General features: G+C 39.2%; 1 protein-coding gene and 1 long non-coding RNA gene across 22 annotated transcripts in view; one reads left to right on the forward strand and one right to left on the reverse strand.

Annotated features, from left to right (window-relative positions):
* Positions 1–2024: 2024 nt before the first annotated feature.
* On the reverse strand, positions 2025–19433 carry LOC144284275 (uncharacterized). Of its 4 annotated transcripts, none has more exons than XR_013352632.1 (3): positions 19152–19433; positions 2572–2620; positions 2025–2409 (listed from the first exon to the last, which is right to left on the reverse strand). It is a non-coding gene; the product is annotated as an uncharacterized LOC144284275 (long non-coding RNA). The 4 variants fall into 4 exon arrangements; XR_013352629.1 differs by lacking the exons at positions 2025–2409; positions 2572–2620 and adding exons at positions 5776–6193; positions 7133–7289; XR_013352630.1 differs by lacking the exons at positions 2025–2409; positions 2572–2620 and adding exons at positions 15001–15494; positions 17464–17622.
* NEIL3 (nei like DNA glycosylase 3) overlaps positions 14320–25017 on the forward strand; it is an 85502-nt gene continuing 74804 nt past the window's right edge. For 7 of the 18 annotated variants that reach the window (XM_077848614.1, XM_077848616.1, XM_077848620.1 and 4 more), the window contains exon 1: positions 19443–19541. The gene's annotated coding sequence lies outside the window, so the exon portion shown is untranslated. Of the gene's footprint in view, positions 14493–16324; positions 16475–19442; positions 19594–23099; positions 23254–25017 lie in introns of those variants that run through there. The other 11 variants (XM_077848629.1, XM_077848631.1, XM_077848627.1 and 8 more) reach the window with 5 other exon arrangements.

Here is a 25017-nt window from a genome sequence, read left to right on the forward strand (position 1 = left end):
ATAAACCATTAGCCAGCCTTATTAAAAAGAAGAGAGAAAAGACTCAATAAAATCATGAATGAGAAAGGAGAGATCACTACCAACACCAAGGAAATACAAACGATTTTAAAAACATATTATGAACAGCTATACGCCAATAAACTAGGCAATCTAGAAGAAGTGGACACATTCCTGGAAAGCCACAAACTACCAAAACTGGAACAGGAAGAAATAGAAAACCTGAAGAGGCCAATAACCAGGGAGAAAATTGAAGCAGTCATCAAAAACCTCCCAAGACACAAGAGTCCAGGGCCAGATGGCTTCCCAGGGGAATTCTATCAAACGTTTAAAGAAGAAACCATACCTATTCTACTCAAGCTGTTTGAAAAGAGAAAGAGATGGAGTACTTCCAAATTCGTTCTATGAGGCCAGCATCACCTTAATTCCGAAACCAGACAAAGACCCCACCAAAAAGGAGAATTACAGATCAATATCCCTGATGAACATGGATGCAAAAATTCTCAACAAGATACTAGCCAATAGGATCCAACAGTACATTAAGGAATTATTCACCATGACCAAGTAGGATTTATCCCCGGGACACAAGGCTGGTTCAACACTCATAAAACAATCAATGTGATTCATCATATCGGCAAGAGAAAAACCAAGAACCATATGATCCTCTCATTAGATGCAGAGAAAGCATTTGACAAAATACAGCATCCATTCCTGACCAAAACTCTTCAGAGTGTAGGGATAGAGGGAACATTCCTCGACATCTTAAAAAGATCAAGTGCCTTATTGTTAAAATCAATATATAACTACAGTGGAGACAAAGCCAAATATGATGACCAGAGATGAATTTCTAGAATACAAAAATAAACCTCAAACTTGATTTAAAAAATATAAATGTTCTTACAGTTTTAGTGTTTGAAAGGCTTGTTTCCAAAATCATTTTTTAAATTTCATGGTGTAGGAAATATTATTTCTCCATAATTTCATCTGCTAGGGTGTTTGCACAGCCACTATTCAATTTCAGTTGCTTAAGAAGAAAAACTCATAAAGGGAGTTAAATATCTAAAATTTAGAGTTCTTTGTTTCCTTCATTTCAATTTTTCAATACTGTGCACTGAACAATTGATTAGAATTATCATATAATCACTAACATTCCTCATTATATTATTTAAATTGTACAAACCACTGTCAGTTCAAAAAGTATTGAATACTTTTTCTTATGGAGCTAACATACTCTGTCAATATTTGAATTTCATTCTTGGATTCTAATTTAATCTTCAAGTTTATTATTTTGCATATTTAACTATTTGAAAGTTTATAACAGTTTTTTTCATGATATTAACATTTAAGTTATTATTAGCTGCTACAACATTGTACTCCTGCAATAATAAACATTTTCATTTCAAAATAACAGATTTTCACCACAAAAACAACATAAGGAGAATTTTTGCTCTGAATAACATTTAGAATATTTACACATATTTGTAAATGAACATTCAGATATTCACAGTAAATCCAAATAACATGTCTTATTTGTATTACTGATGTTGTAACTCTGTTTAAATATGAAAGAAACCTTGAGATCACAAAATTACTGATCATACTCAAGTTCAGGGATACCAGAAATAACACTGAAGTTGGCTTGCAGCTACTTAATGTTCTACAGACCAAGGTTGAAGCCACATGAAATATCTGGTTTGGGCCAAATATCAAAGCCAAACAAAATCTCCATACAACTCTAATAGCTAGGAATAAGTCTAACAGAAATTATAATACCATGTTGAGTAATATAAATAAGGAGTTGTGTAAATGGAAATAAATCATGCTCATGGTTGAGAGTTACAATATTATAAAAATATAATTCCTTTCAAACCAATTAGTAATTTCAACTCAATTCCAAGTAAAATTCCAATTTTTTTTCATAAAACTTGACAATCTTATCCTGAAATTCACATAGAAGAGTAATGAAACAAAATTAAATTAAAAAAAAAAGAACAATTGAGAGGACAAAACAGACTGATGTATGTTTAGAAACTTGATGGAGGGCTTCAGAAGGTGTATTAAAAATAAGAGAAGCATGTCTTTCCAATAAAATTTACTGTGAAAACAGTTTTTGTCATACATAATTAAAATAGGAGATATACCTTATAATCCATTCTAAATGATGAAAGACCTAATCTGAAAAGCTTTTGAAAGAAAACATAATAGAATACCTTTATGGCAACAAGGTAGGAAAAGATTTCTTAAACATGATTCAAAAGCATAGGGTGCGGTCAGGGTGGCTCAGTGGTTTAGCACCTGCCTTTAGCCCAGGGCCTGATCCTGGAGACCCAGGATGGAGTCCCACGTCGGGCTTCTGCATGGAGCCTGCTTCTCCCTCTGCTTGTGTCCCTGCCTCTCTCTCTTTTTGTGTCTCTGATGAATAAATAAATAAAATCTTAAAAAAAAAAAATCCAAAAGCATAGGGTGCTTGCATGGCTCAGTTGGTTAAGCATCAGATTATTGATTTCAACTTAGGTGGTGATCTCAGGGTTGGGAGATTGAGCCCCTTGACAGGCTCTGCGCTGGACATGGCACCTGCTTAAGATTCTCCTTCTGCCTCTCTCCCCCACATGGTTCTCTCTCTCTAAAAAAAAATAAGATGAAAAAAAAAATTTAAATGATTCAAAAGCTCAAAAGATAAAAGGGAAAACTGATGAATTTGAATACATTAAATCTTTAACCCTTCAACAATAGAGACTATACACAAATGAGAAAGATCAGTTATCCATTGGGAAAGAGTGTTTGCAATTCATGTAACTGACAATGATTAGTTGTAAGAATATGTATGGAGCTTCTACTAATTAATCAGAAAATAGTCAAACAACCAAAAAAGTGAGAAAAGGATGTGAATATGTAATCTAGTGATAGACTAATGTCCAACAAATATATGAAAAGATACTCTAGCTCATTTTTAAGTAAGGGAATGGAAAACAAAACCATAGTAAAATATTACTTCATGTTCATCAGAATGACAGGTTAAAAATATTTGATATTAACCATTGATAAACTTGTGGGAAAATGGGGAACTTTTATGCACTGCCCAAAGTGTAGTAATACAAACATCCAGGAGGGTAACGTGATGGTATCCTAGTCAAGTTGTAGATATGCACAATAATTGAATGGTTAGGTATATATTCTTCTAGAGAAACCCTAGCATGTGTGGCAAGTGGAAATATTGTGGGACATTCATGTTTATAAAAAAAATTGGACCCAGGCTTAATTGCTCATTACATAAAATGTGATCTACTTCATCAGAAGAATAACATGTAGTCCTTAAAAATGAATGAACCAGGGATATATGTATTAACATGGTGAAATTAAAAAAAATAGAATACTGAAAAATAAAGGCAAGCTAAATAATGATATTCACAGTCTTAGACTATTTGTATAAACTGAAAATATACAAAACATCACATGGTCCGTATCCATAAATCCTTATGCAGTAATAGTTTAAGTGTGTACACGAAATTCACAAACATTCTAATGGGCAGGATAGGAATGGAGGGAAAAGGCTGCCTGTAAAAAGTAGCCAAAACGCTATAGCTCTTGCCTTAATCATTTGTTTTTTTGAAAAATCTGAATCTATTAAATTCTTAAAGACTTGATAAAGCTACATGGTATTTTCTTAGATGATGGTTTTCTTGTTTCCATACTCTTCTATATATCTCAAAAGATTTGCTAATAAAAATAGAGGTTGTACCATGTTCCTTAAACAAAAAAATGATAATTGAGCCAGAACTAATATAGCTGTAATAGAAAAAATAGATGCAGGAAAAAATATGTAAGACAAAAAATAAAATAAAATAAGATAAAAGGAATTGAAAAAAAAAAGATAAAAGGAATTGTAGCAAGCGCTGCACAAATTTCCTTCAAAATAAGCTTAAAATGCCACCTTGGATTAATAAGGAAGGATCCCTAGGTGTGACATACAGCTAGCTGCCTTATGAACCAATCAGCAGAGAGGAGATAAAGTCATTTCCGTTGTATGTTTAGGAAAAAAAGTTTCCTATTAAAAATAAAAGTCTCCTGTCCAAAATTAAAATAACAAGACCACAATGTGGCTAACAGCTTAATGAACCTATCAGAAAGGATTAGAAAGAGAGCCCTCTGAATTTTACAAGTTACCAAAAGTATGTATGATGATGTAGTTTAGTTGTATTTCGGTAAGACACAGAGACTTTATTTTTTAAGAGTAGCTGTTGAGAGGCACCTGGGTGGTGCAGTCGGTTAAGTGTCTGCCTTGGGTTCAGGTCATGGTCTCAGGGTCCTGGGGTCAAGCTTTGTTTTGGGCTCCCTGCTCAGCGTGGGGTCTGCTTCTCCCTCTCCCTCTTTCTCTGTGCTCTCTCTCTCTCTCAAATAAATAAATAAAATCTTAAAAAAAATTAAGAGTAGAAATTGAAAGTTAAAATTGAGTTATTCTGTGAAAAGCATGATTTTAAATAAATAATCTTTGGTCATTTAAATAGCCCATCACAATGATCTTAATTTACCATTTATTTCACAGGTAACCATGATCATTTTCTCTAGACTTTCCGTCGCACTTTCAACTACATAAGTTCCTATATTAGCTGGTGCCAACATCTCATTTGTTTCTAAAATCTCATGTACTACTTTTGCTACTTTTGCTACTTAGCATAGCAAATACCTATTTGTAAACAAAATGGTGATACATTATGATAGCCAAAGGGCAGAGCTTTACCTGGACAGAGATTCATCATTTTTTAATGTAGCACAGCTTGATGCGTGCACTACCATCAAGCACCCTGAAAGGTTCTTGCCAGAGATTGATGACCTAAACAATTACTGAAACTTAATAATAGCATCAACAACCGCAGGTTGATATTGCACACAAGAGAAACACTACTTTCGTTCTTGCTCATGCTTATCTTTTGACCAAGTTATATCAATATTTTGACCAGAGAAAAATGTTAGAGCTGCAATCATATCCCATATTAGCAATATTCAATGGTATTGCAATATGGTATTAGCAAGAACCATTGCAAAAATAATTCACTTGCATGTATACCAAGAGGGAGAATTGCTGGGTCATACAGTAAAAATAGTAGTTCTATTTTTAATACTTTGGGAAACTTCCATACTGTTTTCCAAAGCAGCTGCGCTATTTTACATTCCCGCCAATATGGTGCAAGGTTCCAATTTCTCCACATCGTCAAATTGAAGTGAGCTTCTCAAAGAGATCTGCACCGCCGTGTCCGTTGGAGTGTTATTCACAATAGCCAAAATAGGGAAATAACCTGAATGGCCCTTAACAGATGAATGGATAAATAAAATGTGATATATACACACAGTGGAGTATCATTTAGTCTTAAAGAAGGAAATCCTGCAAGATGCAAGAGTATAGATGAACCTAGAGGACAGGAAGCTACATGGAAGAAGCCAGTTACAAAAAGATAAATACTGCACAATTCAACTTAGAAGAGATAACTAAAATACTCAGATTCATAGAAACAGAGGCGAGAATGCCAGTTGCTAGCAGCCTGAGGGTGAGGGGAAACGTGGAGTTGTTCGACAACTATAACATTTCGTCTGTACAAGATAGATAAGTTCTAGAGATCTGATATACAACACGGTGCCGACAGTTAACCAGACTGTATTGTATACATCGAAATTTGTTGAGAGGACAAATCATGTTAAGTATTCTTATCACAATTTCCAAAATTAATTTACCTGCAAATCAACTGTAAAAGGCGGAAAATGTGTGGGTATATTGAGATAGTGCTTTACTGACTATATTACACATGGGAAACCCCAAATGGAAATCTAGAAAGAAAATAAGATGATCCTGGTCATAGATGTATTTAATGTCAAATATATCCTCAGGAGTCCGTTGTTTCTGCAATTTGGGCCACCAGTGATACACATCTATGAGATAAATGTGTCAAAGAAGGCGGTTTGCTGGTTTTCCTCTGTTGGTTTTTTTTTTTTTTCCTCTCTTGTAGCTGATTTGACAATTCGAAGAAAATATATGTTGCTGGAAAGTGTCTCCATTTGGACTAAAAAAAGATTTTTCTATGTATACAATTTAGCCAATTTCAGTAATTTCACCGTGTCGTGTTAGAAATGCTGGCCGGATCGCCGTGAACAAAGCGTTATAAAGTAAAGATACAGTCTCTGCAACAGTCCGGAAGTAGCTGAGCTGTAAATGGAAACACCATGGTTGATTCACGCTCATTTCATAACTTACTATTTATATCCTTTTCAAACCTCTTTGCCTGGACATAAAATTTGAGACTACAATTGAGTAAAATACAAATCAGTGAGTGATTTTTTAAGATTTAAATGTTGGCGTGAGCATTATCAACCATGGCAGGCCATGAGAAAGGTTATTTCTCTACCAGTGAATTAATGATAGAAGGACAACCCGTGTAAACTATTCTGCAGACAGGCCAATAATGAAAACATAGTTAAAGCCGTAAAGCTTGCCAACTACTGATGAGACTCAGGAGAAATTCCTTAACAGATGTTTCCCTGAGCAAATATATACTTTGCCTACTCTGATTATGATGGTCTTGAGAATTCGTGATTTGATTCAACATTCAGCTACTCTTCAGCAGGCTCATAAAAATATGATTTTCGCAAAGATTATATTCTAATTTTTTTTTTCCTAAGAACCAATACATAACCTATTTATGGTCCTCAGTCCCATATGGCGAAGCAGTGGTCCAACAGCACTGTTTATAACACTATAATTAAGGCTGTGTCGGCATTTTATTATGAGGGAAAGGAGGCAAAGGCTTTTTGTTTTGTTGTGTTGTGTTTTGTTTTCCTTCTCTAAGCTTCTTTTAGCTGAGTGCCCACTGGCTGCGTACAGCGGCCCTCCCTTATCCACCGAGGATCTGTGCCAAGACCCCCAGTGGATGCCCAAAATGGCAGACGGGACCCACCCAAACCTGTACACACTATGTTTTCTCCTAGACGTGCATACTTGTGACAAAGCTCTTATAAATGAGGCACAGCAAGAGGTTAACAGCAATAATTAATAATTCGAATAGAACAATTATGACAATATAGTATGATAAAAGCTCAGTGAATGTGGTCTCTCTCTCTCTCTCCAAATATCTTATATGATACTCACCCTTCCTGTCCTGACGTGAGATGATAAAATGCCTATGTGATGAGATGCAGTGAGGTGAATGACGGAGGCCTTGTGACTTGGCATTAGGTTCCTTTTGACCTTCTGACCCAAAGTCAGGAGGATCATCTGCTTCCGGACCGTGGTTGGCCGCAGGCAACTGAAAGCATAGGAAGCAGGAGCGTGGACGTGGGGTGGGGGGGGGTGGGGGGGACCCTTGTCATCTCTGACCTCCGGTTTGCCTCCTGCTAGGAATTTCTGATGCCTTGCTCTTGACTGAATGATTTGTGAACAAACAGTGGAAGAGGTTTGGGGTTTTTTTTTTTGTTGTTGTTGTTGTTTTTTTGAAAACCAGGAGATTGCTCCTGACAGTTCAACCTTTCAGGTTCATGTCTACTCATTTTAACATTCTGGAGGCATCTTTCTGGAATGAGCATTAGCAGGAGAAGTTGGTTTGTAATAGCAGTAAAACAAAGCACACAGAGAGTAATGGGGGTCGCAATCCTTGAGTCCCATGACAATGCCTTTCACTGGCATCTCTGTGCTTTTAATAATATCTATTTGTGTCTATCAAGGCCCTCATTATTTTAACTCTTTTTTTAAAAAAAATCTCCCATTTGCTAGTTTTTCTTGAGTTTGAGTGAGAAACATCAAAATCCACACTTACAAGTTGTGTGACCTGGGCAAGCCCCTCAATTTTAAACCTGTTGAGTATCCTTAGATGTGCATGTCTTCACACGAAAACCTCAGCAGACCGTGTGAGGATCCAGTTGGATAATCCATGCGGGCGTTCAACTCGTGCCCGGTGTGCGACGATCGCACCATCCCCGCCCTTACCCCCGTATGGCTCCATCTTAGTTATTACCATGGGCTCCCTTACTCTGCCATTGCCTGAAACAAACCATGGGCATCTAACTTTCTACTCCAAACCAATCCTTTTTAAGCACCCTAAACTCTTTTTTATTCAAACACCAGTGACAGATTAACCAAATCTATGACTACAAATTATCCTCCAGGCTCCACGACGGGGAAAGTCCATATCTGTTTTATTAACATAGTGCCTCATGCCTGGTGTGGACGTATGCGGTTCACAAAATATTGGTCTTTAGAGCTATTAAATCGTTATGATATTATGTGCAGTTACATAGCTACTTGAGTGAAAATACTTGTGAAGCTGTGAATTTGATTTCTGCTGTGGTTGGTAAGTGAAGAAGACAAACTTGTCCTGATATTATTTTATTTTAACAGCTTTTGCGTGGATCTGTTATTAAAACTAGCTTTGGGACACCCGGGTGGCTCAGTCGGTTAAGCGTCTGCCTTCGGCTTAGGTCATGACCCAGGGTCCTAGGATCGAGCCCCGTGTTGGGCTCACTGCTCAGCAGGGATCCTGCTTCTCCCTCTCCCGCTGTGTGCTCTCTCTCTTTCGCAAATAAATACAAAAAAATAAATCTTAAAAAAAAAAAAGCCCTAGTATTAACTCACACTTTCAACAAAAGATTTTAAGCTAATACCAGGAGACTTGTTGCTGTCAAGGTGCACTAAACAAGCTGCCCAGACACAGTGAATGGCAGGGAACCAAAAACCTGCAGAAATCCTGAGACAAGGAAGAGCTCAGTATGCCTCTACACCCCCTTGCCATGGCCTGAAAATATTAATTGCATTTAATGCCTCTCATGCACTTGTTCCCACCACTCTTAATTTACCCTTGCAGAATTTCCAGCACTTGAGGAGGCATCTCTTACCCAACTCCATTTATTTATTTTTTTAAAGATTTTATCTATTCATTCAGATACAGAGAGACACACACACAGAGACAGAAGCAGAGACACAGGCAGAGGAAGAAGCAGGCTCCATGCAGAGAGCCTGATGTGGGACTCGATCCCAGGACTCGATCCCAGAACTCCAGGATCATGCCCTGAGCCAAAGGCAGGCGCCAAACCACGGAGCCACCCAGGGAATCCCCCTCCCACCCCAACTCCATTTAAAAGAATAATTGCATCTGTGCACAGTTAAAAAGAACAGGTAGCCAGCTGATAATATTTCCCACTTATCTTTGGACTGTTATGTATTTTGGGGTCACCTTAAAATATGAATGAACAATGTCCTGTGTAATTTGATCAGAGCCCAGGGATAATTTGGCTCCATCAAAAATGTATCAATGGTAAATGAACCAACAAACAGGACAGCCTTTCGCCATAACAAATAGGATCACTAGCACATATCCTAGGCTGTGCTCGTGGGGTGCTTGTCATTTGCATCCTCAAATCTGGCAGGTGGCAGAGGAATAATACCGCCTTTTATTTATTTTTTATTTATTTTATCTATTTTTTTAATACTGCCTTTTAAAAGCTGGCATGCATGTTTGGTTTGCTTTGTTTTTTTTTCCCACCATCTAAATATCTTTGCATGGCGCCATAGGGAAGACATTCCAATCTTTGAAGGATTTCCCTGACTTAGGGGGAGGGAATTCCCAGGTGCCACCCTCCTTTACCGATGGGAGCATTCTCAGCGCTTGGAAGCTGCGGGAATCGTTAAGGGAGTCTGCCTCCTGCCATTGCTCTTGCTGTCTAGCCGGTCGCCCCAATAGTCTTTGCAGCTCATCCCCAGGATGATGACCCGGGGGACCTCTGGCTCCTGCGGCCGGAGGGGCTGCTATCTGAGCGCCGGCCTCCAGGGGGCGCTGCCGGACCGCGAGCCCGGCCGGGATGCTCCGCCGGGAGGAGCCGCGGCGCCTGCTCTACCGGGCGTTGCAGGCCCTGGTTTTTACTCCCGAAAAAGGCAACTTGTTTATGTGAATGAGACGCCAGCGCTGAGCAACCCCGAGCTGAGCAACCCCAAGGCAGCTGTGTGCTCTTTCGGGGCGGCGAGGCTTTGCCCAGAGCATGCATCATCGCGGCCACCCTGCTAGCCTTAGCGGTTCTTCTCCTGCAGGTCAGTGTATTCTTTGTAATGAATGCCACCGAAATGCTGGCATTTTTGCCTTTTCATTCATTATATTTAACGTCTTTTTTATTTTTTTTTATTCTCGAGAGACACACAGAGAGAGAAAGAGAGAGAGGCAGAGACACAGGCAGAGGGAGAAGCAGGCTCCCTGCATGCAGGGAGCTCGGTGCAGGACTCGATCCCAGGACCCTGGGGTCACGACCTGAGCCCAAGGCAGGTGCTCAACCGCTGGGCCGCCCAGGAAGCCCTAAGTCATTATATTTAAAATATGGCTGAGATAGTTGACCTGAACCCTTTTAATTCTGCATCAATAATAATAATAGCTTACATTTTGTCTATCTCCATATCCTGACTCCTTATAGCAGACATTGTCTAAATATCTAAGTATGCTAATGTCATTTAGCATTTAGCCTGCGCATAACCCCCGAGGAGCATTGGATGGCTTTGGAAAAATTACCAAAGAGGACTTTTATCAATGATACAGTGAAGCCGTGAACAGTATCTCTGCCACACGATCTTCTCCTTTATTTACATATAATAACATGTAAAGAGCTCGTAAATTTGCTTTTTATGCCTACTGTATTTATTTATGTCAAAATATGTCTTAATTCCAGGATAGCTGTCAATAGGTTTCTGCGTTCAGAAGCGTTTTCCACGTGGCATCTGTGATACAAGTGAAAACTAGCTGCAATAATGAAGAAAACATCTGTTCAAAGGAATAAATAATCCGGTCAAAAAGTGTGCTATTGATCACCGTGGCTGATTATTGCTGTAAAAGTGTAACAAGCAGAATGAGTGATTTGTGTAAACCATGGATGGGACCACGTCACATCATTGCTGGACCCATGGACGTCCTGGTGCAATAAAAGTGGTAGCAAATGTTCGCATAGGCTACAAGACCCAACGGGTTGTGGCATCTCCCTCTCCCACCTCCTACTGGAAGGGCCTACCCTCCTTTTCCCTGCCCTGCTCCCAGCTCCCAAGAGCACACAGCACAATGCCTTTTGTGTTCCCCAACAGCTGTGCCAATTACCGGCTTTGCTGCCTTCATTTTCTCATATGTAAACATGTAGAAGACTCATTAAGATATGTGTGTGCATATATCACTTATCAAAAGCTCATAGTAGGGATCCCTGGGTGGCGCAGCGGTTTGGCGCCTGCCTTTGGCCCAGGGCGCGATCCTGGAGACCCGGGATCGAATCCCACATCGGGCTCCCGGTGCATGGAGCCTGCTTCTCCCTCTGCCTATGTCTCTGCGCCTCTCTCTCTCTCTGTGACTATCAAATAAAAATTAAAAAAAAACAAAACAAAACAAAAAAAAAACAAAAAAACAAAAGCTCATAGTAAGTACCATATTAAGTGTTACATGGTATTTTCTTTGTTAGTGTGTATCCAATGGCTACCGTATATAAGCCCTCAAAAAATACTCACAGTTTGGGTGCCTGGGTGGCTCAGTCGGTTAAGCGTCCATCTCTTGGTTTTGACTCGGGTCATGATCTCAGGGTCATGAGATGGAGCCCAGTGTGGGGTTCTGTGCTCAGCAGGGAGTCTGCTTGAGATTCTCTCTCTCTCCCTCTGCCCCTCCTCCCACTTGTGCCTACACGCACACACACATGCACGTTCTCTCTCTCTCAAGTAAATAAATCAATCTTTAAACAAATATTCACTATCTAAATTAGTGAACGAAAATCTTCTCCTTGCCCTCCTAAGGAACTGTTCTAGTTGGGTGGAACATGGGCCTTAATTTTCCTGAATGTTGTGGAATAACAATGAGGATGAGAAGTAACAGGGACAGGGGATGCGTGTGACACACGTTTGATATCCCTTCCCATTCTACTTGGCAATCTCCTCCACACTCCAGAGTTTGGAACAAATCTGGTACATAGTAAAGTTAGGATCTGTGGTAGCTATTGAATTCATTTATTCATCGTCTTTTGGGTACCTGCCATGTTCTAGGCATTACGCTAATGCTCAGGGGTAAACACGGGCAAACCTTCCTGCCTTTATGGAACGTGCTCACAGTCAGAGTGGGAAATCTGAGGGCTTATCCTGAATTCTTTATGGATTTCTAGAGTAAATGTGATGAGCTATCTTGAACCTTCCACTTTACCCTGGAAAGTTCCAGACCCATTTGGTCAAGGCTCCCTAAGCAACACTGCAACCTCAGAACCTATGTGGGGTCTGCAGGGACAGCATAGACAGCCTCCCTAACTCAAATGAATCATTTCCCAAAGTGTACTCCGTAGTAATGGGTGTTACTCATAAGGCACATTCCATGGACAACTATATATAAAGAACCATGGTTTAAGAACTTTTAAAATTATTGCTGCTAAGGTTTTTCTTGCTTTGTTTCATCTTGCATGGACTCTGGGACCTTCTCATAGATATATCTGTCTAAACACCAGCTCACGTGTCCCCTACTGTGCGCAACTGGGAAAATTACGAGGCCTTTCTATGCTTTAGTTTCCACATCTGTAACATGGTGATAATAATAGGTATTGTCCTGTAAAATTGTTAAAGATTAAATGATGTAATTTGTATAATTGAGAGCTTGATGCATGGCGAGTACTCAACTAATTTTAATTTTGTTCTTGTTCTTGTCATATGCCTCCTTGTGAACCAAGAAAGTCTTTATTCCAAGAGTTGGTTTCTGTAGAAAACACTTGGGAGATACTGAACTTCGTCAGGACATTAAGCAAGCTGAAAATGCCAATTATGTTCTTTCTGGCAACTTTGAGAAATACCCTGGGTCAACAGGCACAGTCAAATCAGCTTTTGTAAGACAGACAAGTAAATGAGAATCAGCCATCCATGCTGCAGGGAGTGTTGAGGGCCATTGCAGTGACAAGGAAATCTTGTTCCAACCCGGGTGACCTCAGTGACATTACAATGGCATGTAATCACGCATGTTCTCTGTGGCACATGGTGGCGCAGACTAGCTATATTCAAAGTTAAAAGCTCTAATATTACCAATAAGATCTCTTAGGTTTTCTCAAAAAAAAAAAAAAAAAAAGAAAAGAAAAGAAAATGGGAATGGAAATATCAGTAATGCAGATAGAAACTTGCCACCATGAATGCCATGTGACCAAAAGCTCTTCTCCACGTATGATTGATAGATTTACAATGAATGGCCTACATCTAAATATCATATAAAGCAATTATGCTCTTGCCTCCATCTCAAATAAGTCATTTTATATTCTTTATCCCAAAATTCCCATCCTATCAGCTTAAACAATGTATCACCAAACGTGTTGATTAAAAAAAAACAAAAAAAACAAAACAAAAAAAAACTTGCAGACAGAAAAGATGCAGTTTTATGTCTGTAATCTTCGTATTTTCTCTTCCAAATCATTACACTAGGCCAAGAGCCAAGAGGAGAAAAGGGTCAGGGGAATAAAGGATTTTGAGAATAAAAGTCGGATGAGGATAAAAGTCAGGAATCCAGAAACACAGATATATTTCAAATCAAGACAACAGAAGTAAACATTCAAAATTAGTAGTGCTGGGGGCTTGGTTATGTGTGTTCGTAGGGTTTGCAAAGCAGGCTCAGGTTGATAGTTGCATCTGGCTGACCCGATTATCCAACCTACCTTGCTGGTATGATGCGGGGCTTTCAACGTCCTCTGGTAAACTGGAGCTTGGACTCCCCGGACACCAAGATACCTCGTATGTATCTAGGTGCTTTGTATCCACAGATGAGGTTCATCTTCTGTGGCTGAGGAAGGACATTGATGGACTGGGCCTGGAGATGTGTGGACTTCATTATGATCCGTGATTGCCTGTGGATTTCTTTCTCCTGCTCTTCCACACCCTTTCTGTCTAGTAAAGCCTTGCGGGAGTGTATCCTCTGGAGACTTGTCCTCCTTTCAAATATGCAACCCCACAGAGTCTTTGCACTCACTTATCAGAAGCATTGCTTTTCACTGCTGATTTCGAGAGTCAAATATCATGTTTCGTTCTCTTGATCCCGTAGCTCGATCACAGGAGAAGCACAATGCATAGTTATGTGCTCTGTAGATGCACAGTCCAGTGCAGCAAAAGTCAGATCCCTCTTCTGCTTTGCTACAGTGATAGTTTTGCGTGTGTCCTATTCTGTGTCTTTATAGTTGGGTCATAGTCTGATTGTGGTGACATCACCACAACTACGTATTTTCAATTAGAAAAGTACCATGTGAATTAATGTCTAAAGTTTTGTGCTATGTATCTCTTAAGGTTATCTCTTCCAGAGATTCATCTGCATCACCCAGAGAAACATGGAGAATGGAGGGAATCTTCTAGATTTACTTGATCAGAAGAGAAGATGTCTGGGTCCCCATGACACCAATGGTACTCACAGCCCCAACACGGCTGACTGCCCCAGAGAGGATTTTGCCTCGGAAAGATGTTCTCAAGTGTCAGCTTCTCTTACACGAAAGGCCAGGTGATAATTGAAAACTTGACTCTAACATGTCACCTTATTTTCTTTATTCCCTGATGGAGAGGATTCTTCTCGTATCAAAGCTCGGAGGATAAATACGCTTTGTCCAGAATTACAAAGGTTAATATATTAACTAATATAAGTTTGCAAGCATAAATTAAAAGGCAAAATACAGCAAAATAATGTACCACAAAATGGAAACCCTCAAACAAGCGCTCAAATAAAAGGAAAGATACTTTTAAAAAAGTTCTTTCCTCTTCTCTTTGTCTATTTTTCCCCCTCTCACTGAGTATTTTTTTTAAGATTTTATTTATATATTCATGAGAGACACAGAGAGAGAGGCAGAGACACAGGCGGAGGGAGAAGCAGGCTCCCCATGAGGAGCCTGATGTGGGACTCGATCCCAGGACCCCGGGATCATGCCCTGGGCTGAAGGCAGATGCTCAACCACTGAGCCACCCAGGCGCCCCTGAGTTCTTTTTTCAAGTAATGAGTAAGTCCTTGCCTAGAAGAGATAAACAAGTATAAATAAAACAAAGACAGTGAAAGCTGGTTTATGTAAATGCACCTCTGAATCTGATTGCGTTGCAAGCCAGTTGAGCTTTCTCCTGTGGTTTCCGTGGTCGATACTTTTCATGCTGTGGATGAGCATTTGCCTTTCAGTGGAATCTTCCACAATAAAATGAATCCCCCAAAGCTTCAAAGCCAATTAGCCTACAGTTACAGTCTTCATTTTTTTTCCCTATGATTTTCTACCTCCGTTAAAAAAATACAGTCCCGGTTAACAACAACAACAACAATGTAAAAGGTATGCTTACAATTTTATCAACAAATACAGTTAATTAGCCATTCCTTTAGTTAGCAGCTGAGACTGTGACATGGGGTCAGCACACGCAGTTTGGCCCAATCACCTCGGTGAGAAGGTAAGACTCTCCCATCCTCTGGGGTGGACTGGATCTGACTTGCCATTCTGTTAAAAAATCAGCTGTTTTTGCGATGCCCAAGCTGCAGATATGTTAATGAGTCATATGCAATTACTGTGTAATTGACTTGACTACATCAAGGCTTTATTAGAAAAGAAAAATGCATCACCATTAAGTTTAAGACTAAATATCAAAATCACTTCAGTTGTAAGCTAGGTGCCATTTATTTTCATGATTTAAGAATATTAAACAAAAGGGGGAGATAAGTGTCATAGACTTCAGTCTAAGGAAGTTCGAATCATCCATGTTATGAGTTTTGTATGATTCAGAAGTACGCAGTGTGAGATTTGAGTCAAGTATTTACTGCTTACAACTCTCATTAAAAATAGATAAATGGGTTTGATTGCACCTGAGTCTAAGTGTGGCAGCTCTCACTGGTGAGCCACGCTGAACATCGCGTCGCCTCGTTCCAAGTAGATTTCACCCCAATTCTTATTGAGATTTGGAAAAGCTGAAAGCAGCATTTACCCACTGCAGCTCACGTTCTGGATGCAGAATAGGTTCCTCGGATTAAATGCTCTTGAGTGAGGGACCTCTGGGTGGCTCAGTGGTTGAGCATCTGCCTTTGGCTCAGGTCATGATCCCAGGGTCTTAGGATCGAGTTCCACATCAGGATCCCTGCAGGGAGAGGGAGCCTGCTTCTCCTTCTGCCTGTGTCTGTCTGTCTCTGTGTCTCTTATGAATAAATAAATGAATTATTTTAAAAAAATGATTCTTGAGTGAGATTTAGTAAGTGATAACGCTGAAACCATTTTCTTGTTCCTTTTGATGTCTTCCTGGCTAATGAGGTCATGGAAATTTGAAGATTTTCTGCCTTGTTAATTGTCCTTCTTGTTTGTTTTGTTTGGATAGGGAGTCGTATGAGAGGCAGCAGTGATATTCACCCCTTGATACTGGACCTCTGATTCCTGTCTTCATGATCGCACCCTATGGATCTGTTCCTGATCATAGACCTCATTTGTGGTGGTTCGTCTAGACAGTAACCTTCCAGTTTTCCTTAACGTAAGCCTGTGATTCTCTGTGTTTCATCTTTTCCACTTCTTAAAAAATTAGACTAAATCCTGTTTTTATACTGAGTCTCCAGTGACACAGAGTCTAGTACTAGAAGTAGCGAGACCTATCTGGGAATGAAACAGGGATAGTTCCCCAAACCACGAGGAACTAGAAACCGCCTGCCCATAGCACAGTGACTTCTATGATCACAGTTAGCCTCTTGCAATCAAGCGCCTACGAAGGGAGGGTGTGGGCACACCAAGTGATCGCTGTGATGGCCGATGGTGGAGGAAAGCAAGAATACAGACCTCTAGCTATTTCTCATGACACTGGAGAGTGTAAAGAACAGAAAAAAAGAAAAGACCTCTGGGTTTTAAATTCTCAGCTCGAGACATGGTTAGAAAATTAAGGAACATCTATCATGATCTCTTGCAGCCACGACACTGACATGTCAAGCCAGAAATCAGACAGAGTCAGTTCCTTTAATTTTCTAAATCAAACATAAATTGAATGCAAAGCTTCATCGTGCCTCTTAAGTCAAAGCCTGAGCGTTTATTAAGAGTAAAATTCTGACTGAAGACATTTTAGTGAATTCAGATGAACCCGACTACTCTGTATCCCTAAATACCAGAGAAAATCTCTTTGGCAGCAGACACAGTTCTTCCTCCCCTCTGATGACACAAACTGGAGTTGCTTGGAGACCCTGTGATACCTTCCCCTTTGAAAGGATGACGATACCCTTCCCCCAACCCTGCCCCTGCTGCCCCTCATAGACACTACCCATATGACAAGACTTGGCTCTCAGCTTGTCCCAGGGAGAAAAACACAGAAGCTAACATGGAAGGCATTACATTACATATCAAAATAGATCCAGGATTTGGCTAATATGTAGTATCAGAAAGCTAAGGAATATGTATGAGGATGGGTTCTAAGAGACCTAAACAAGGGAAATAGAAATATAACTATAGATTGGGCCAAGTATATCAATACAGGCATACCTTCCAGAGATGCACTCTAATGCCAACTCAAGCTTTCCAGTTTGGCTTGAAATGCTGGCTTGCTTAGTTTCCTGGACCTGGACTCAGTAGGTGGACTGTACTGAATAAAGGTGAGGTACCTAAAATCATTCTTGCATTATGCAAGAAAGAATTTGAAAACTTAGAAAGACAAGAATGAAATGGATTTATTTGCTGTGCCCCTAAATCACTCTATCTATAAGAACTTCTCCTGAGGAGGCTTAGAAGATCCTCCCTTTATCTAACCATTTAAAATATAAATTGGTAAACAAAATAATTAAAGACAGAAATATGTTATAAACCACTGGGTGAAAAGATGGGAAGCTATGGGGCACCTGGGTGGCACAGCCTGCTAAGTGTCTGACTCTTGATTTCAGCTCAGGTCATGATCTCAGGGTCTTGAGATTGAGCCTACAAGGGGCTCCACACTGAGTGTGGAACCTGTGTAAGATTCTCTGTCTCCCTCTCCCTCTGCCCCACTTGTGTGTGCTCCCTCTCTCTCTCTCTCTAAAATAAATAAATAAATAAAAGTGGAAAACTATGAGCCTATACCAAAATACATAAATATAAATAAGTATTAATATAACATATATAAGTACATGTATATTACACTTCTAAAATATTCCCTATTTTAGTATGGACTCACACAAAATATATATACTTACAACATACATACTTTTATGCACAAAATATTTAAATAAAGAAATAAGAAGACAGGGGCTCTTTGCTATAGAAGAATGACACATATGGACTGGTCAACGCAGGGGGAATGCTGCAGTTGGAAAAAATAACATTTTGCAATTGTACTTACAAATATTGGTACAGGCAAAATCATCAATTGATGCTAAAACTAGAGGAATAGATTCTGATAAGGAGCAAAGTATTAGTATCATCTTTAATTATCCTTCGACTGATCATTTCTTAATTGCAAGGCAAAGAGTAGTAATTCAATGGAGAAATGAGGTAACACCTTGACCTGAGTGAAAAAGATGTAGACAGACATTGTGTGCCTCTTTATTTGATACCCTGAGAAGGACATCTCAGCCACAATATCCTCTGTGTCATACTCTGGCTGGGAATAAATAACCTAAATCTAATCATGAGGAGACATCAAATGAACTCAAAAAGAGGAATATTGTGTTCATTTTTTTAAAGGGTGGGGGACGGTTGAATTTTGCCTAAATGCTAATGTAATAAAACACAAAGAAAAGCCTTAGAAATGTTCCAAATTAAATGAGTCTAAAAGGACACGACCACTGAGTGCAATACTGGATCCTAGAGTATTTATACTGAGGACAGACAAATTCAATAAAGAATGTTACTGGGTCGGTGTGACAAAACTGGAATAAGGATGAAACTAAAGTATTGAATTACTGTTAGATTTACCGAAGAGAGGAACTGTCCAGTTGTGACATGAGAGTATATCTTTCTTCTTAGGAAAAAAGTTATTTAGTGGTAAAGGACCAAGGGGTATGCAAGGTACTCCCAAATATTTAAGAGAAAGCAAATCCAAACGATAAAGCAAAGGGGGAAAACTATTAACAACAAAGATACCCAAGGAAGGACATATTGTTGTATATGCTTATTTTTGCAGCTTTTTTGTAAGTTGGAAATAATTTCCAAATGAAACATCTTTAAATATGCATTTTTATCAAAGGTATTCCCAGCACCTTGCAAGATGGTATAATGGCTGTTTCTAGTAGGAAGCCAGAGAAGGTAGAGAATCCTGCCATGGAAGTAGGCTCTCTGGTTTCAGTGTGGATGGTTGGGTCCCACAGTGGGAAAGACTGCTGGAAACAAAGTGCTCATGATTACAAAACAGGCAGTGGGAACAGAAAGGTCATTAGAATAATCTGCCCCATAGGTATTTTTAGTAGTTGTTAATTAACCATGGTATCTCCTGGTCGACTACTACAGTCCAACTTGATCTGAGCAAACACACACACTCTGGTGTTGCCAGCAAAAGCCTGATTGTGACACCATCAAGCCAGTAGAAGGCCACTCCATCCAACTCTTTGACATACATCACTTCTCAAGACCAAGAGTCCCCCAGATAAAGAGTAAGATTCCCTGAAGGAAGGACTTTGGGATTGCTCAGTCTTTCCCCAAAAGGTATAGGGCCACTTCCCATGGGATTGGAAAAGGACATTCACAGACCTCTCAGGTCTGAGCATGGACCCATTCCTGAGCTTGTATTGATACATGGGGTTGCAAGGTCCCCAGTGCAGTGTACTTCTATCTTCCCTGCCTGCATTGAGAATCATTGGAGATTTAGACAATCACAGGAAGTTAAATATATTTGTAATACTAGTAAACATATTGGAGAATTTTTGTCAGATTTGGTCAAGTAGATCAGGTAATATGTCAATCACCAGATCTCTAACCATGGATGTAGTCAGGTCCCTATTTTGGAGCACGACATAACCTCTGCTCTAACATACACCTTATGACGTCAGGGTGGCCTAATCAACACCCTCTTTGGAGACTCTTACCTTAAAGTTTGAGACTAAACCGAACCATTTTATGGCCTGCCTGATATCTTGACCATTCATCTGTGAGTCCCTGGAAGGATATATTGTCCAGATTTGACAATTTAACCATTTGAATGTTCACTGAATTAAAAAACAAGCTACAGGATCGATATTAAGACAAATACACAATGTTTACCTATGGAAGGTTTCAAATTCTATTTCATTTTCAGACCAGGGAATATGTGAGAAGCTATGAATCATGTCAAAGATATAAAGGGATTACTGATAATGCAAATTTTGTTTCAACCTAACAGCTGTGCAGAAAATTTTTCATAATAATGATTGCATTTAATTACATAAAGAGCAGTAAAGTCTCCTCCATTTTATCTCAATAATGAAGCCGCAGTTCTAAGATAATCCTGGCCTTTCTCTGCCGAGGCCAGCATGTGAGTAACAGTGAATTCAGTTCCCGGTCTTAGCTATCCTCAAAGGATTAAAAAAAAAAAAAAAAGAATTTTTCACATATATTATGAAGATGAAAAATATTACCTTAGGGCATATTTTTTAATGCACTCTAAAGCATATATATTTAGAGACCAGTGTACTTAAAAAGAATTAGCCCCTGAGTCATTTCTAGAGTTAACTGTAACACCTGCAACAAAAATTAAATAATATGGACAAGTCTTTAAAAAAAAAACAGTAATTTGTTATATTTCCTAGTCCCCATGCCCGTCTATGAGATTTAGCAACATCTCTAACACTTTATATCTTCTCTCTCCCTTCATTTCTGGGCAGATCACTAGTTTCGTGAAAATAATTAGGGAGCCCAGCTTTGCCACGTAAACTAGAGTCTTGAGGTTAATTAAAATGGAATGAACACTGCACATATGTGGACCACCAGTAAAGCCTGGGGTCAGGTAAACAGAATTCTGACATATGGTGAAAATATAAGCCAACGAAGATAGCAACATAAATTCACTGGGGAACTTCATGTTTAGACTTTCTGTTATAATCTTCAACTGATGTTGGCATTTGACATATTATACCAATAGAATTTGTAGTTGTATGTACTACACTGATTTTATGCACAGTATTCAAACATTTCCAGACTATTTCTGTGCATTTCTAATATGTGGTGAACTACTTTTTCTGTAGGTTTATAAAAAAAGAAATTGATGGACATATTTTTAAATAGGCTCACCGAGTTCAGTGGAAATGTCAGGTGTCAGCCAGCCTAATTAATTGGCAATCTTTGACAAAATTTCTATTTCAAAATTAATTACTTCCAAAAGTCATTCAAAAAGCGGGTGGTGATACCAAAACTAAACAAACAAACAAACAAAAAATGGTTCAAATGGCCCACTTCTGGGAGACAGTAGAATTAGGAGATCCGCGTGGAGAGTCAGAATGTGTTTCTTTGCAGGACAGTGACTTGAGCAAATCTTTTAAATTTTATGAGCCTCTGTTTTAAAAATATGAAATGGACACAAAAAGCAGTACTTTGTGACTTTATGGAGTTTTTATGAGGATAACGTAAGAAATATGAATGCACTTTATACCATAAAGTACTAGGTACATGTTAGGATTTCATTATGGGAAATGTACCCCTTTCTTCCTTTAGATAAATAAGTGTTCCATTCTTAATTTGTTTTATGAAAGCAGCTTAGTGGGGACCAGGGAGCTGTCTCTTTACAAATTCAGGAACTCTGGACCCCTACCAGGTAGTTAGAATTTTGCAACAATGGACAGAAATAGAAGAATGCATGAAATTTTATAGGTTATCCAATTAATACTAGGAGGTAATTCAAGTCAGAGATGAGTGGGCATATGGAATGTCCATCCAAAGTGTTATTCATAGATACATAGAGATATATACATAGAAGGATAAGATATGCACAAAACTGAGAAAAATATCATCTCAATGATGAGTTACTTGAAAAGTTTGAAAAAACATGCAAACTAAATGAATGTTAGTTTGTAGCAGGATTGCCATAGTTAACAAAGCTAATGTAGAGTCACTAGAAGTCTGAAAAGTGTTATTCTGCGCTTGTGAGCCCTGCAAAGTTTCCTATGTGGGTGCGAAATACAGTTACCAAGTTGGGATGTCAAAATAAAGAAATAGGGTAAGATAATATCACGGTAATGCTGCATTTTTATCCATTCTGAAACAAGCGTTAGGGGAGAACTTGCGGGTTCTTAATGAAATTCAAGAACATTAAATCTGGAGCGTGGATTTGTAACATCTTTAGTGAGAGGTCAGTGGCTTTTCCCCTCTGAATTCCTAGTCTGTTGTACTCTGACCAACAGCTGATAGAGTTGGTGCGTGCATCCTATGTTCACACAGAACGAGCACATAAACACATAAACACACACGCTTCTTTACACACAGTTACTTCCTTTTTTTAAAAAGAAGATTTTATTTATTTATTTGAGAGACAGAACACATGCAGGGGGAGAAGCAGGCAGAGGGAGAGGGAGGCGCAGGCTCCCCACTGAGCAAAGGGTCCGATGCAGGCCTTGGTCCCAGGACCCTGGGACCATGACCTGAGGCGAAGGCAGATGCTTCACCGACTGAGCCACTCAGGTGCCCCACACCGTTGCTTCTTAATCAGATGGGAAAATTAAATTAATTCTCCATGGTGAAATCCACTCTGCTCTCCAAGTGGCTACCTTTCTCATACAAACCTAAGACCAAGTGGTTACTTCCAAGATTATGCAATACTGGGTATCAGCAGTCCTTGTCTGGATAATATTGAAATTTCATTTGTGACTCCAAATCATTTGAAAAAGCTCCTCATTCCAAACAAACTTAATAATTTAATCTAGTTCATTATTAGACTTAAAACCTAAAGGAATCAGTTAGGATATTTGGCAGCAAGTATCAGAGCACACAGTTAACAAAGGCTAAACCATAAAGCTGTGAAGCGTCACCACATGGGAAGCCTGGAGGTACGTGGTTTGGAGGTGAGTCCAGCAACCCATCAGTGATCAAATTTTAGGTCAGCAGAACTATCAGTTGTTTGGTTTTTCCTTCATGGTCAGAAGATGACTGTCAAAGATCCAAAACACATCTACACATAACCAGGTTCCCAAGGAACAAAGTGGGAGCAGACATGTATATTCCTTCCTATATGTTTTCTTTTAAAGGAGGAGGAAAATCTCCCCCAGATGTCTCTCTGGATGTTCCCCCCTTCAGTTTCATCTTCTGGGACTCAGTCACATATTTACCCAGACAAATCACTAGTAAAGCGAGATGGAATGGCTGAGACAGGCTTTGACCTACCACATTTCATCCCTAGAGGTAGGTACAATATAAGCCAAACAAAATAAGAGTTCTGTTAACAGGAGTGAGGGAGAATGACTTTGAATAGGCGGTTTCCAGGGTCTACCTTCCTGGATAGCCTTGCTCTACAAATTCGTCTGAGTTCTGACTAAAGAATATGCCAAAAAAGAAAAAAAAAAAAAAAGAGAAGATTTATACTTAAGAGTAGAGATGGGTCTGCAAGCATTTTTCTGTAAAGGGACAGATAGTAAATATTTTAGGCTTTGTGGGTCATATAGTCTCTGCCACATATGTTCCATCATTATTTTTATAAGCCTTTAAAAATGTAAAAAAAAGCATTCTTGGCTTGCAGGGCATATAAGAACAGGCCATGGACCAGATTTGACTTTAGTGTGCTGACCCCGGGATGGACATGTGATGTGTATGGTTTAATTGCCTTTCATTCAGTTATTTGACAAAACTTTACTGAGTGTTTAATATGGTCAGTCATCAATGAAGTTCTGAAGAGACAGCCATGAATGATAGAGAATAGCTATTAATAAAGTTCCTAATCTAGTAAGATGCCCAAAATAAACAAACCTCAAATTTAAACCCATCTTAATTTTCCCAAAGTGAAGATCCTTTAGAATATAAATTTTACATCGATAAACATCATCACAAAGTTAGTTGTGAACTGATTAATTAAACTGGGAAAATCACACTTCCTAAGCAATTACCCATATTTGAAGCATTTATGTCCAACCTACAAGGAATATATGAAAGATGCAAATTAGGCGATGAGTGGCGTAATACACCACCCCAAAATATGCCACTATGGCATACTGATTATTTTGAACTGAAAGCACTCGAGAAGCAGCAAATGCAGGGAGAGGCTCTCTCTGAACTCCTTTATCTGCCTTAATACAGATCCTCCAAAAGGAACCAATTGTCATAAATCCCCCTCCTCGACGCATCATCAACCAGCAAAGACTTATTCTTGTCACAGGAGAGTGGCCTAGAAGTCACTTTGTCACAAACTATCACACCTCCCATCTGTTCTCCAAGGGCCCGTTTATCTTTCCCAAAAACCACTTCTCCTCCCCCAAGAGACCTGCCTCCCCTTCCCTTTCTCTCTTAGAATGGTATTGAAGCCTGAATTCTAGACCATCTCAGAGGGTTCCTCATCATCCCTGGGCACCTCTCATGCATACCTGAGGTATACCTGTTAATCAGGTATTTGTTCTACTCTTGTTAATCTGCCTTTTATCACAGGGATCTCAGGGTTAGAGGGAAAATTATTTTTCCTCCCCTCCACAGCCCAAACAGTATACAAATGTCCAAAAATACTGATTCAGTTGCTGGTCCTGGTGCTAAATTCCTATGAATTTCCTCTCTAAAAAAATACACACACACACACACACACACACACACACACACACATTTTCCTCTCTAAAAATACACACACACACACACATATATATAGTGTGTATATACACACACACACACACTAAGGGCTGATAGCTCAGATTTAGAAAGCATGGAATAGGTAATTTTAATTAATAGGTAATTTTAAGAACAGTGGTCATCAAAAGAAAAAAAATTCATATGCTGAATGTAATAGAACCCAAGATTGGCCACTGTAAGTAAATGTAATCCAATTCTTAATGTAAGATATTAACATCTTATTACTGAGATTTCAGTACTTTCAGAGGGATTTCTTAAAGACACTATGGAAAATAAACATCTTCTAGAAAAAAAAAAAAAAGAAAACACTTAATCTGAGTCAGACTGACGGGGTCAGTG

Source organism: Canis aureus, chromosome 15, assembly GCF_053574225.1.
Source record: "Canis aureus isolate CA01 chromosome 15, VMU_Caureus_v.1.0, whole genome shotgun sequence".
Classification (NCBI taxonomy): domain Eukaryota; kingdom Metazoa; phylum Chordata; class Mammalia; order Carnivora; family Canidae; genus Canis; species Canis aureus.